This window comes from Tympanuchus pallidicinctus, unplaced genomic scaffold (assembly GCF_026119805.1).
Source record: "Tympanuchus pallidicinctus isolate F22 unplaced genomic scaffold, pur_lepc_1.0 scaffold5, whole genome shotgun sequence".
Classification (NCBI taxonomy): Eukaryota; Metazoa; Chordata; class Aves; order Galliformes; family Phasianidae; genus Tympanuchus; species Tympanuchus pallidicinctus.
Genome location: NW_026294769.1, coordinates 20515178 through 20529999, shown reverse-complemented (window position 1 = coordinate 20529999; position 14822 = coordinate 20515178).

The window sequence follows — 14822 nt, the reverse complement described above, 5'->3', positions numbered from 1 at the left end:
AAAGGCACTTCTTACATTCTTTAAACTGGCTTCTGCTCAAACTCCTTGTCAAATCTAAACTTAGAAAGTTGCAAATTATTTAGGCAGATAAGCTTGCTATTTATTCCCTTGGTGCAGGGTTTGTACCAGCTTGTGTTAATAGTTGGTTTTAGAACAGCCAGGTTGAAGCCCCCTCTCACTGTATCACAGAGTAGTGGAGTGAATGGAGTAATTCAAGGACTTTGGGCCGCATGCTGATCAGCATGCTGGTCATCACTTCGTGGAGAACCATGAAGAATTTCATGGCATCTGTCCTATTTGTTCTGGAAAACGATGTGTTGCAGCTGTGAAAAAGATTCACTGTTCTATCTTGTTGCAATGCTGTAGTTTTGCTAGTCTGCACAATGCTGAGCAGCGACTCAACCTCTCACCTAAAAATTTGCAGCCAGGATGAGCATAAATATTTTCCCTGGGATCTGCACAGAACTGGATGCAAACTCTGAGTAGCTTAATCCCCCCAGGGCGGCATTAGATTCCAGGACAAAACAGCCTTACTTTGCTGGAAAATATGTGCAAATTGTTCCCAATTCTATCAGGAACACACGTAGCTTCTTGCAATGATTTTTTTTTTTTTTTTTTTTTTTTCCAAAAGAGTGACAAATTTATTTTTAGACTCTATGTTAAAAAGATTTAAGCTTACTCTGCATCGCCTTGTTGTATAATACCTTCAACAGACAGATAGTGTGAGTGCAGCCCAGCTCAGCTGGCTTCAACCCCATATCAATGTATGAGTTTACTTAAATACTGTTAAACTATTTGAAGTGGCCATCTGGGTAGAAGTGCTGCCGTTGAACTTTACTGTAACCAACCAGCACACGTTGGCCCAGTGAAATGCATTTTCCTTAATTACCTTAATAAGATGTTGCAGCAGATTTAAGCAAGTGCTAAGATTGGCCTTAGAGCTGCTGCCCACCTGACTCGGCTTACCTGCTCCAGCAGAATTGGCTCCAGTTGCTCATGTGCCCCAGTGCCTTCCAGAATGAAAGAAAGTTATCCCATGGTGAGATGCTACAAAGGTACTTGTCCCCGCACAGTCAAAATAGATAAAGATACTTGTTTAACTTTTTATGTTACATTTGGGATTCTACTATGCAGCATTGATATTTCAGGTCGGATATTAGGAAAAACTTCTAAAGAGTGGTGAAGTGCTGCAACAGGCTGCCTGGGGAGGTGGTTGAGTCACTGTCTCTGGAGGTGCTCAGAAAACCTGTAGGTATGCTACTGAGAGATATGGGTTAGTGGGCAAATATTGGCAGAAGGTGGATGGTTGGACTGGACAGTCTTGGAGGATTTTTTCAATCTTTCTGATTCTATGATTCTATGTTTTTATTGTGAGCGGAGCTACACAGCTGTGGAATACTTCGGAGGAGGAACATGAAGCAAAATTCAGCCTTTACTGAAGAGCAGAAAAGGGTGAGATGTCATAATTCAAACTGATACTGTGTACTTTTTTATCATCAAAAGAAAAAAAAATACTATAAAATGAATTTCATTTCCTTTTCTGCCATTTATTCAGTGGAAAATAATAAGGAAAAAAGAAAAACGGACATTCTATAAATTAAATATCCTCCTGGAGATCATTGTGCATCTTGTAGCATATATGACCAGCATTATAAAGAGATGAAATTTGTGTAAACTCAAACACTGTTAACCATATACCTTACATAGTGCTCTTTTCATAGAAAGAAAGACTGAAGTAAGAAAGACAGTTCCAGAAGTTTTATTTCCTGAAAGATCAGACTTCGAAGGCTGACAAAAATCTGTATTCCCCAACCCTGGAGGCGCTCAAGGCCAGGTTGGATGGGGCCCTGGGCAGCTGAGCTGGTGTGGGGCAGCCCTGCCCATGGCACAGGGTTGGGGCTGGGTGGGCTTTGAGGTCCCTTCCAACCCGAGCCATTCTGAGACTCTTATGAAAAGCATTTCATTTTGTATCAAACCTCACAGTTCCTGTAGGAATGCCCTCACCAAAATGCCACCCAGAGAAGCCAAGCACTTGGTCCAGTGGGCCAAACCTGGGTTATTGTTTTTCAGTCTTCTAGCACTAACTGAATATTCTGCCTCTTTTTTCAGAGATTTTGTAGTTTGGAAAGAGTAACAATGAAATCAGGATTCTGCCCATCAGTGAAACTGAATGCATCCAGTAATGGAAAATGTATGGCTCCCTGTCCCTGAGCACTGGGCCAGCCCGCATGGTAAAAGTATACATCTTCATTAATTCTCAGTTAGAGAGGTATCGATTGATGCTAGCAGTGTAAACTCAAACAGTGTAAGCTGTTGCAGCTTTGAGCAACCTTGCCCATAAGTTCCTTTTGGCGTCGGTGTGCTTCACAACCCGGGAGTGCATGAACTAGCACCAATATGGTGTGATGTTGAAGTCTCTCTTTATTGAGCGCTACACCCTCTTATATACTTATGCCTTGTTCTATGTTACTGCCTTTTAGGGAGGGGTCATCCTGTCTCGTGACAACACGACATTCTGTTACGCCTCTTTTATGCCTATTACAACAGTAAGCCACCTCCTTCAGAGGAGAAAAATTAGTTTCAGGATTTAAGCCTGTTACTACTAGCTATGCTTACACTCTCTGTATCTTCAGTCAAAAAGATGCATTTGTGTCCTATCGTATGCAATTTTTGACTCAAGGTGGAGAACTGAAGCAGCCTTGCTGGCAACTGAGCAGGACAACGCAGACTGGGAGATCTGCTAAAACATCACCATAGACAAAATAGGCAAACAAAGGTGCAGCAGGAAAGTTTTTGCTGAGCCCACCCCTCAGTACCTCAAGGACATAACCACCCACATGCCCAGCTGCAATCTCAACTGAGCTCACTTAGCTGTGCATCAGTGATGGCATAACGTTGAAAGTATGTATCATTAATTTTTAAGACAGCTCCCATTAGAAAGAAACTATTAGACTTTGTGATGAGTGTAATAGACTTGCCAGGGCTAAGTTTTATCAGCACAACATTCTTATTTTCATGTCTCTGAAGAGCTGGTATCTGTTTAAGTTACAGTGATGCTCATTTATTGTGCAGTTTCATGCAGTACCAGAGGGAAATCTGACACAAAGTGTGGCTCCTTCACATCAGCTGTAAATGCCTCTCTGTACCATCAGGGAGAAGGCTTCAGAATAATAATGCACCAGTCTTTTAACATGCTCATTGCCAAAGGTTTAGCACTAAGTATTTTTTTATTTTATTTTATTTTGTGAACATAGGCAAAGATATTTATTCGCTATTACTTGAAAATATAATACATGATATAAATAATGTTATTATCACCTTTGACTGCTTCAGTCAGGTAAGCTCAGGAGATCTGTACAGGAAGGCTATGTGGTGCCATGAAGTGTTGCTAGCACTTGGCTAGGGAAACGTGGTCAGAGACTCCGGCTTCTGATAAGAGCAGAGAGCAGGTAAGCATCACAATTTATAACTTGCGCACCTTGGTTGCCTGCTTCTAAGTGAGTTCTTTGCACATGGAATTATGTCTCCCTTCAGGGTTATGATGGCACTTCTCTTAGCACCAGTTAATCAGTCATGTTGAGCTCTGTGTTATATACGTCCCTCCTTTCCTTCAGGTTGGTGCACACTCAGTCCAAAGTCTCAGAGCCTGCAGTCCAGTGAAGGTCTTCTCACCTCTGCCTTAAAAACTACGGCACGCTCAAGACTTCAGCATGAATAATGCACTTTGGGGAATGCTCTGCAGAAAGTAATTAATGAGCCTGGCTTTCATTCCCGGTGAGTCATGTTTGGGCCAGCAACGATTTTCATACGGCTTAGGTTGTTCACTGTTACTTCAGAGGAGAGATGTGACTAAGTGTGGAGCCAGGTGTTGTTTGAAAAGAGAATCTGGCAAGAACTGAAGTAACCTTTCTTTTCACCGTTTTGGTCTTTTGAGATCAAGGTAATTCATTCTTAGTCATAAATGTTTAGTTTCCCTCACTTTCTCCTGATAAATTTTACACACTCCTACCTTAGCTTCCACACGTGCATCACCCCAAGTGGTGGCCAAGGAAGGACCAAAAAGTTAGCCAATACTCTATGCTTGCATAATCTGATTTGAAGGTACCCTGGGAGTTGTCTTCCAGAGCAGTGACTTTTCCAGGATGCAAGTGTGAGGGAAATTGCTTCTGATTTCAGACAGGTAATGCTATTCCTTTGGCTGCATATTTTCTTCTATTATCTCCTCTATCTTTTATGCTCAAAGCTCAGTGGTTAATGCTGAAAAGAGAATTCCTTCAACTACGTACATAGATGGAGGGGAAAACATATGAGGAACAGCTGAGGTCCCTGGGTGGTTCAGCCCAGCACAGAGGAGCTGAGGGAAGGCCTGATGGCAGCCTTAGCTCCTCACAGGCAGCACAGGGGCAGTGACAGGGCCCAGGGAACAGCATGGAGATGAAGATGCATCAGGGGAAGGTCAGAGGAGAGTTAGGGAAAGATTCTTCATCAGAGGGTGGTGGGTATGGAACAGGCTGCCAAGGGCAGTGGGCATGGCCCCAAGTTCTGGAGTTCAAGCAGCATTTGGACACCACTCTCATACATAAGGATTGAATTGTGGGTGTTGCTGTGTGGAGCCAGAAGTTGGACTTGATGATCCTTGTGGGTCCAACTTAGAATATACTATGATATCTGGGAAGCGGTCCTGTAGCATCCCAGGAGGTGGAGATGGAGGGAACAAAGGTACTATTGGATCTAAGCAACACAAGGAATTAGGGTTAAATGGCCTCAGGATTGAGGGGTGGAGCTATTTCTATCCTAGATGACATCAATGGATTTTGGCCTTAGACAGAGAGTATCGTATATGCCCGCATAGATGCTCAGGGAAATCTGATGGTGCCATTCAGTGCCAGCTGCTGGAGCCTAGACAGCTCAGGACTTGGTTTCCCTCTTTGTCTTTTTTAACTTTAGTGGCAGTGATAACTAATAACCTAAACCAAGCAGAGCCGTTTGTATGAGAGCAAATAGTGCTGCATGTAATGCAAAGAACCAGCTGAGAGTTGAACAGATTTAGGGGTACCCCCCATGCTCAGGGTCTGGCAGAGTGCACCAATGAGCTGTGATACAGATCCAGGAGTTCTTCAGCCTCAGTTGTGCCCAGGAATAATCTAATAAGGGGGTACAGAGGTGGCTGAGAGACCAGCCCTGCAGTTCTTGACTGCTTATTAAAAGTCATGGGAATTTCCATATGTAAGATTTGGCCCCAAACTATTTTTAGTATCTGGGGAGTATGTTTTGTTGCTTGGAGTTTGTGATAAAATGGGGAAATAAGTTCTCATGCCCCTTCGTGTCCTGTTTATCAGTATGTCTGCACTGAATCCAAAAGAAGTGACCTTAGAAAAGAGAACTTTATGTTACAAAAATACTTGTACAGACTATATGGAAAGCATGTGAATATTCCTGAAATATGATCAAAACAAAACCCAGATGACTTGAAGAGATTGAAGTAACATTATCTTTCCTTTATTCAACCCAAGCGGAATTTAAATCTGCTGCAGGCAGTCTCTAGAAATAGCACTTAATGTGATGCCAGAACATCCTGCAGAAAAGGTACAACATATTAATGTATGTAGGTTGTCTTTGATTTCATTTAGTTGCTTGAAAGGGCACAGCCAGATAACCACAGTAATGGTATTTGTGGGACCCACTCATTTGGGATGACTGCTTACACACAGCGTTGCCTGTGCCTGCTGAAGAACAACAATATCAAATTAGACCAATATCTCAGTTATTAAAACATATCTGGCTTGTTTTATAGGAGTCTGCTTTGAAATTCATGAGACAGTATTTTTTATTTATTTATTTATTTATTTAAATATTTACTCTCTTTCTGCCCTTGCCCTAGGGCTGTTGGCCTAATTTTACTTCTCTGTGGACTTCAGGCTCTAGTGGATTTACAAATCATTTTCGAGCTCACCTCAGGTTTTCATTTTGTCCTTGCGTACCTCCAAACCCAGCCTGCAGATGGACCTACCCCAGTGCAGAGACACTGAAATGCTGAGAGACATTGACAGGTATTGGCTCTGAAAGGAATGGATAGAAGAAATAATCCAGTCAGTGTAGTAAAGCGCACATTAGCATTGAGATCAAAACTACCACTGATTTCAATGGAAGCAAGCTCAGAGTTCTTTTCCTTCTCCCTGCTGGCTTTGTTTTTTGTTGTTTTTTGTTTTTGTTTTTCCCTGCATTTTTGAGTAATTCCTGTTTCTTACAGGCTCTGACGCCTCCATTTTTCTGTCCATCTTGATTTTAGGGTAGAGTTGACAAGAAGAAACAACTACAGAGAAGAAAATAGAGCTGCTGAATGCCATAGTTAGGACTTTGAGGGTTTTTTTCCCTATGAGTTTTGCTAGAGACAGGTGAAGCTTTGAGTCCTGTTTCATTCCCTTCAGTCACTCCCTTTACGTGGTTGGCTGATAACAGCTTTTGAATTTCTCATGCTGTTCTGGCCTCCACCTTAGTCAGCAGATTTCTTCATAAGCAGACATTTGAGGTAGAAAAGAATGCAGGTGTTCGATATACAAAGCAGAGGAAAAATACATACCTTTTTGTATTTTGCCAATTCTTGGTAATGCCTGCCTAGAGAAATATTAAAACCATATGCTCACATTGGTCTTGGTGCCTTTTGAAATGAAATGCTATCACTTAAATTCACTTTGTTTTTGTTGTTGGTGGTGGTGTCAGTGGGTTTTTGTTTTATTTTGAATTCATTTAAATAAATGTACAAGGATTTCATAATAAAAAAAAATGCTGACACACATTCTTGCAAAGAGGACGTAGTTTGCCAGTAACTGACCCTGACTTGCTCTTAGCTGTCTTACTTAATGAGAAATGCATAGTGGGAATGGATGGCTGGAAGCCAGAATCAGGAAGATTTAATTGAGGAGCAAGTGAGAGTGATTAGCTATTGAAATAAGCTACGAAGAGAAGCAGAGGACTTTCCGTGCCTGGATGTCTTCAAATCAACAATCAGTCTCATGTGGACAAAATAAATAACCGAACAAACATTTATGGATCCTCCACAAAGAGCAACACTATGAGAATCAGTGCTCTGTGATCTGCAGAAGATTGCAGCATTTAATGGTTCCTTCTGGGTTTAAGTCTGAGTTTAGGGCAAATTAGAATGCTGATAATGTGAATGTAACTTTCTGAACCCAAAATTCCCTTGCAGATTTTTTCTCCAAATCTGCCAGACTCCAAATGTCCAAGAACTGAGTGAGTGTGGAAACAATCTTGAAAGAGCTGCCAAGGAAATCACGGGCCATTGTGTCCCAGGAGATGTTTGTGGGTGAAAACTTATCACAGAGAGAAGCTTTTCCCGCACTAAGGCCCCATGGAGAGAAGGTTTGCCTGCCTCTGGCACTCTTAGGCCTAGAATATCAAACACTTTGACAGTCAGCAGAAAGTTCACCTTCAGACAGTTCTTAAAATGCCCAGCATTACATCCCCTGTCTGTATACAATAAATGAAAGGTAATTAGAAAAGGAAGGACTCAGTAGCTTTTCTTTTCACAGTAAATAATTGTGAGACACCAAATAAGCTGCAGCTCTTTCAATCCATTTTTATAGAGTCTCTCTTGCAAAACAAGCCTGCATGTGCTTTGATTTCAGACTAGCATTCTAACCATTTTCTTCAAAAGTAGAAAGAAAAATTGGCTCCTTTGCTTAGTGGGTTCCTGTGATCTGAGGCTGCACAGAGATATTTCCCGTTATCAGTATGCAGCCTCCTGCTTTGAATTGCCAACTTCTGAAATTCTTTTTCAAGCTTGCCTGAAATAGAATATTTCATGTGGAAATAAATGAGTTTGTGAAACTCTTTTAATTATTTTACTCCAGTGAAAAGATTAAAATGTTAGTCTCTCACATTCCATACCCTATGTTTTAACTTAAAAGAACATAAAGAAGATTAATAATTTTCATGCCAAATACAGAACAAGAGTATTTTTTTCTTTTCCTCACACAATCCAAAGCCATCAGATTCCTGCACCCACCTGCTGTGCGTATGAGCTGAACGTTATCAAGTACAAATTAAGGATCTGATTAGCAATTGCTTCTGGATGTGGCCTTGCACATTTGTATCTGTTTCACAGTCAAAGCAGAATCAGGCTTCCATGGGATCAAGCACCACAGGGAAATGGAAAGGCTCTGAATCAGCAAATGCAGTCCCTATCTGATTGTAAATGTAGAAAAGAAGTTCTGCCTCATTTTGAGAAACCAAATTACATCATGTTAATATTCTAAGTGTCCTGATGAGTTTTTTGGAAGGGAGGATGTAGTGGTGGTGTGGGGCTGCTGGGAATCAAGTTGCTTGTGGGCTGGACCTCAGGGTTTGCGTCCTTTGGAATGCTCACAGCCTTGCAGGGAATGTGCAGAGCCTCCTACCAGCTCCCAGGGCAGCCAGGTGCTCCCAGTAAATTACATGGGGATGCTGGAGTATTTCACAAAGCAGGTACTTTTTTTCTTTTTTTGCAAAATTGGTTGCTCTTTGCTGCCATTCAGTGAGACTTGGACAAGCTGGAGAGATGGGCAGAGAGGAACCAGGTAAGATTCAACAAGAGCAAGTGCGGAGTCTTATACCTAGTGTGGAATAACATCAGTGGAGGTTAGATGCTGGCTTACTCAAGAAGAAAGGCTGAGAGACCTGGGACCATTCATCCTGGAGAAGACTGAGGGGAGATCCTATAAATGTTTACAAAAATCTAAATGGCAAAAGTCAAATGGATGGGGATAGGCTCTTTTCAGTGGCGTGAAGCAGCAGGAAAAAAGAGCAATATAACAAGTTCCATACAAACATGAAGAAGAACTTCTTTACTTTGAGGTTTACAGAGCAGTGGAACAGACTGCCCAGAGGGACAGTCTTCTTCTCTGGAGATATTCAAGACTTTCCTGGAAGCTTCCCTGTGCTATCTCTTCTAGGGACCCTGCTTTAGCAAGGGGTTGGTCTTGATGATTTCTGCCTCTCTTGCAAGCCCTATGATTCTGTGATTCCTTACAGAGTTGCTAGAGAATTCCCAAGCAGCCAACTGTGGAAACTCTCCACAGAAAATAATGCTTGAAGCAGTGCACTTCTTCAGAGCAGTTTGCCACCAGAGCCTTCCCTAATAACTGGTGGGTCATTGCCTCTTTACCTTGGATCTGGTCCATGCCTGTGAGTGATTAACCTCCCTAGCTCACTCGGTGGCTTCATCATGAGCAGATTTCCTGCTAAGCTTCGTATTTTTTTTGTGCCTCTCAGGTATTCTGAGTTTCCTGATGGAGCCGCTTTGGGCCTCCCAGTAGGAAGAAAGGTTCCTGCTCCCTGGACGCTGCCACTGATGTTTGTTCACCCGACTCCCCACCCGTACCCACTGTAGCTATTTGTTACCACATTTCATCGTGCTTTTTCTCCTGAAACACTGCCAAATGCCACTTCACCTTTATAGCCTGAAAGTGAAGTCAGTAAACTTGCACCAAACCTGATCTAGACTTCCTGAGCCAAACTTTTGCAACCTGCTTAGAGGTCCCGAGCTGTGGTAGCCTGAAGGAAGGAGATGTTAGATAACCTCTCCAACCCAGGAATCCCCTGGATTCCCCCACTGCTGCATGCCAGGAGATGGGCTTTGCCTCTAAGCATTAGTAACCCAAAGAAACATTTTTTCCTCCATTTTCTCTCTAAAAATTGGTGTAAATGAAAGCTATTCAAAACATATAGGAAAAAGAAGAGTAGCAAAGCTTAACTTTGTAGAGATATCATTTAAGGGCAAATGCAGTAATGCTTGTGGGATTCTCAGCCTCCGTGTTTTGGAGGTCATGGCAGTGACAGGCAGCTGTCAGTTCAAGCACAGGGAAATAAACTACCTGAAAAATATCAAAGTCAGTTGGTTACCTTCAGGTAATTTGGAGATGCGAGGCTTGTCTTGTCTCTTGGATGTTGCCTGTCAAATTTTTGTGAGGCTCTCATGGCCCAGCTTACAACTTCATGCTTGCACAACCCAGTCATGGGGGCAAAGGGCAGCCATGGGGCTGGCCCTGGGTGCAGGAGGTGCAGAGATGGCCCTGCTTGGCGGGAACTGAGCAAGCAAGGGCATCCCTAACCTAAACCTTATAGGAATAAGGTTTTGAACTGCTGAAACTTGATTTCAGTGGAAACATGCATTTTTGTGGGCTACTTTGGTATTGTCTTGTAAGAAAGGCCAAAACTCCAAGAAATTTAGTGTTGGATGTCACTTGCTTGTTTCTCCTTATTACAAATAAGTTCCCTTTTCTACAATAGGGAATGCTAAAGTATTGTCTCCATGCCTGGCTGCCCTGAGGTAACAGGAACAAGCCTGAGATAGCAGATAACAGATGTCCAAATCAAACTCACTTGAAACCCTCAGAGAGATGTTGGTCTGTCATTAGAGCAATGCTAGACTGTGGCCAGTGGGGACCTGAATGTTAATTTTCCCCTCCCAGTGGTCTGTATTATTTTAAAATTTCCTCTAGCAAGCATTCCATTAATGTGATTTCCTCACACTACATTTAGCTGAGAAAGTTCCATTTCCTTTATTAAAAAATAATTTTTCAAATAAACTTATTCCAGCAGATTTTTGTTCTGAAGATGAGGATCTGAATAATGCTGGAGGAAAAAAATTGCTTCTTTTTCTTTTTCTTTTTCTTTTTCTTTTTCTTTTTCTTTTTCTTTTTCTTTTTCTTTTTCTTTTTCTTTTTCTTTTTCTTTTTCTTTTTCTTTTTCTTTTTCTTTTTCTCTACAGAGTGCTGATGGCCAGGACTCATAAGGAACCAAGTGGTCTGACATGGAGCAGCTCCCCACACATCCAATTTGACAAACCAAGAGGAGGCACAGCATTTTAAGGCCAGCTTATCTGGCCTATGGCAGATTCTCAGACACAGTAAAAAACTGCAGCCTCATAAACTTCACTGGAGATGGGTCTGCTTACAGCAGGTGGCACAGTGTGAAATGCAGTTGTCTGTCTAGGGAAGGAGGTGTGAAATGTCAAAGAGGCAGGTCCTGACAAACAACTTACATTTAACAGCAAAAGAGAAGTGGAACAAAGTCTCCATTACTTTTTCAATGCAATTAACTGCTCTTCTACTAATGCCACAAATCTGTTGCTCTGTGTCCTCCTACAAGCAGTAGATATGTTCTCACACAGATCACAATTTACAGTGTGCTAATAGTTTCTGAGGGCTCTTCTCAGGAAAGTCTTACAGTATTCCATGCATTCACAGGTTACAACAAAATTAGGGCAAGGATCCCGAAATACTCCTCCCAGATGTTAAAAAGTCAAAGTGCCTCTGACATTGGGAACAAAAGAGCTCATGGCCTATTTCCTGGGAAGCCTGAAACGCCTACTGAACAGAGCATCAGAGAGGTCTGATGGGATTTTGGTCATGACTGTACCAAGCTCTGGTCTGAGGTGATAAAGCTGAGGGCATGTCGTAGGGGCAGCAATCCGTGCCAGTGACTGCCAGCTGCTTGCCTGGTAGATGACAGTGTCATCTTGGCAACAAACCTTTTCTTTCTTTCTGAACACTCTGACTCAGATGAGCTCATTTTTGCAGCTTTTTTCTTTTTAGGGGGATGCCATTCTCTATGTCTTCTGCCACATAGCAAATGTCATACCACTGATTGAAAAACAAACCCTCCAGACCTTTGTAACTGTTACCTTCGTAATTTCTGGCTACCTTTTATTTTCTGAAGGCTGAGACTGTCCTGAGTGATGTGGGAGGGGAAGGGAAGTTGGGAGCATTTATGGCATGCTGCAGCTAGCAGACCCACAGCTGTGCACCGCACTCTATCTCACCTTCTGTGGATCAGCCTACGAAGAACCACTCTATTTGCAGCATTGCAAGGAATCAGTTTCTAGGTCTCCAACATTGTTTTATTAATGAAAACCAAAAAGTTCAAAACTGTGCCAATTAGGAAATCTTAACAGGCTTTGCCTTATTCTTCAGATCTGTGGTAGGTCATGTATGGAAGAATATTGTTTCATGCAATTACAAATTAATGAGGAGTATGTTACTAGTGACAATGGATGCTTTGTAGCTTATGGTTAATGATGAGTACTTTGAAAAGAAGACTTTGTGCTCTCAGGGTAATTTATGTTAGAACAGGAGCGTCTATAAACTGCAGGTGTCTCATTAAATTCTGCTGGTGATTGGAAGAAGCAGCCATGTGCAGAGATGTTCATCAGGGGCTCCATGATTTGTGTTGTCATGCCTGTTTTTTTTCCTGATAGCTACACACTACTTAGCATTGTTGCTCAGCTGCTATGAGCAGAACTCTGCAAAAATAGCAGGTTTCCATTCAGAAGTGAATGGCACTGGGCCAACTATTGATTTATGGACTGACATATACCCCTGTATGATGACTGCAAGAACGCTTGGTAAGTACCTGCTACCTTTCTTCTGGAGTACATTAAAAATAGTTTTCCACTTGATAAACGGAGTCATATAGCATGATATTTTTACTGGTCATTTTCATGGAGTGAGCTGCAAAGTGTGGCTTTATACAATGACACTGTAGAGAGGGAGGCTGAGAAAGTTTGTCTGTATTCCCAGTTCTGATTAAATAGTTTGGCCTGAAGGCAAGATGGATATGTGCCCGTTTCTTCCCACCCCTGATCTGAGATTGAAACTTGGTATAATGCTTAAATATATATATATATCTGCCTTTAAAAATGATTATTTGGGAGATAAAGTTATAACATTCAAACTTTTAACAGTAGTGATACATTATTTAGATTCCTCCTTTGTCTTATTCATCTCAACAGCTGTATGACATTTATTTTATAATATCCACAGAGTTTCTTTCATAATTCGCTGCTAGTTACATCTTTTAAAAGGCAAATATCTTTTAAAATCTTTGCACCTCCATTGTTTGTGTGGTCCCTTTTTTCCCCTTTATCTTCCAGTTCAATCTAGAATAGACAAGGAGTGGTGGGACTCTCTCAGTGGTGAGGTTCTCTTTGGGAGGATGTATTTAAGTGACACCAAAGGGCACCAAACTCCTAGGCTTGATTCTGATTTTTTTTAAAAATTTTTATTTTTTGGTATGCTGAGGTCTTGCAGTGAATGTGGATTATATTGACACCCACTTCTGATCCTGTAGGTCTTTTATAGAGCAGTGAAAAGGGATCTAAATGTGAGAATGAATTCAAGCATTGCATTTTACTCCTGTCTTGCACAGCACCTATCACAACAAAGCCTTTATCCACTCAGCTCAAAAGAAACAAGAAAATATTTTTAAAAATTGTTTATTGTCTTAGAAGTTCAGATGGAGAACTTATTACATGGAGACCAAATATGTGCTTCTGGCTCCCCCCATGTAAACCACATCCGCAGATGCAAGAAACATTTAGGGTTTTTTTGAGTAATAGTAGTTAAGAAAGGCCATTGTGTTTTTTCTGATTTTAAACTGTATGATCAACATTGTAGAAAAGGGTGTATGCAGGCACTGGGACATGGAGATGACCCAATCCAATCTCTCACTCAAATAGGCCCATTTAGAGCAGAATTCCTGGGGTCTTGTCCTTTTGCATTTGAGTATCTCCAAAGACAGGGAACCCATGACTTCTTCTTTGGGACCCTGTTCCAGTACTTGAACTTCTTCAAAATATTTTTCTTCATGTTAGGCTGGAATTTCCCATGTTCTGCATTGTGTTGTTGCCTTTTTTCGCTCACCACATGCTTCAGAGAAGAGTCTGGCTCCATTTCCTGCATGTTCCATTTAACTGCAGACTGAAGTCACCTCTGAAGGCTAAAGAAGCCCAATTCTCTCATAAAAATATTCTCCATTCTTAAGCAAGAGCAAAGCTGGATTTGTTTTGTACAACTTTCTTCTGATGAAAAGATGTTTTTATCTTCTTTTAATAGCCCTTCATAGTTCCAGAAATGTCCACAGATGCATACAAATACCAATTAAAAACCTATGCCTATGGATTCAGCATTGCTCCAACTCTGCTCTGCACTCCAGCATAAGTGCTGCTTGAGAACACGTCCTCAGGGAAGCCAGCTTAAGTATTTAGTGCTGTGGAACTGCACAGTTCAGCTACCAGATGCCCAGGCAGGTGTAGGGAACCTTTTTTGGAAGGGGGGTTGGACTCAGTGATCTCTGGAGGTCCCTTCCAACCCCTACAATTCTGTGATTCTGTGATTCTGTGTGTGTGCCTGGAATGAAATCCTTCTTCCATCCAGAGTCAGCATCTTATCTGGCCAACAGCTTTGCAAGGTCCTGGACTTCAAATGAGACAGTGCTATGGTGCTTTGCTGCCTGAAATACGAAAGGAGGGAGCCCAATAAATCCTTTCACTTCCTTCACACTTTCCAGAGAAAAAAATGTCTTATTTCATAGAGAGTATTCAGACAACTCTTATCTGTTTCCTACATTGAAAAGCAGATGGTATTAAATTTACTTTTACAAACTTCCCGCAGTAGGCTATACTGGGACAGCAGGCCTTTTTCAACAACATCTATATCAGACTTCCAAAATCCCAGAGCTATGGGAACAGGGTGAAATCAACCTATATTTGGAATTAATATTTGTTTTATTTCACTGCCCTTCTGGACATGAATATGGTGTTGCCCTGAGATGTCAGCTTCAGCCAGGCAATCTGCATTGGAGGAGCATCAGTGAATGATGGCAATAGCATGAGCCAAGTGCCCCACCACAGTGCCAGGGCTTGGATAGGGCCTGCAGCCAGGAGGGGCCCTTTCAGCCTCTGCTCTGCCTTCTTTCATGGGTCTACAAGAATGCCAGTTGGTGAAAGTTATGAAAGAAACTGTCATCATAGAATCATAGAATCA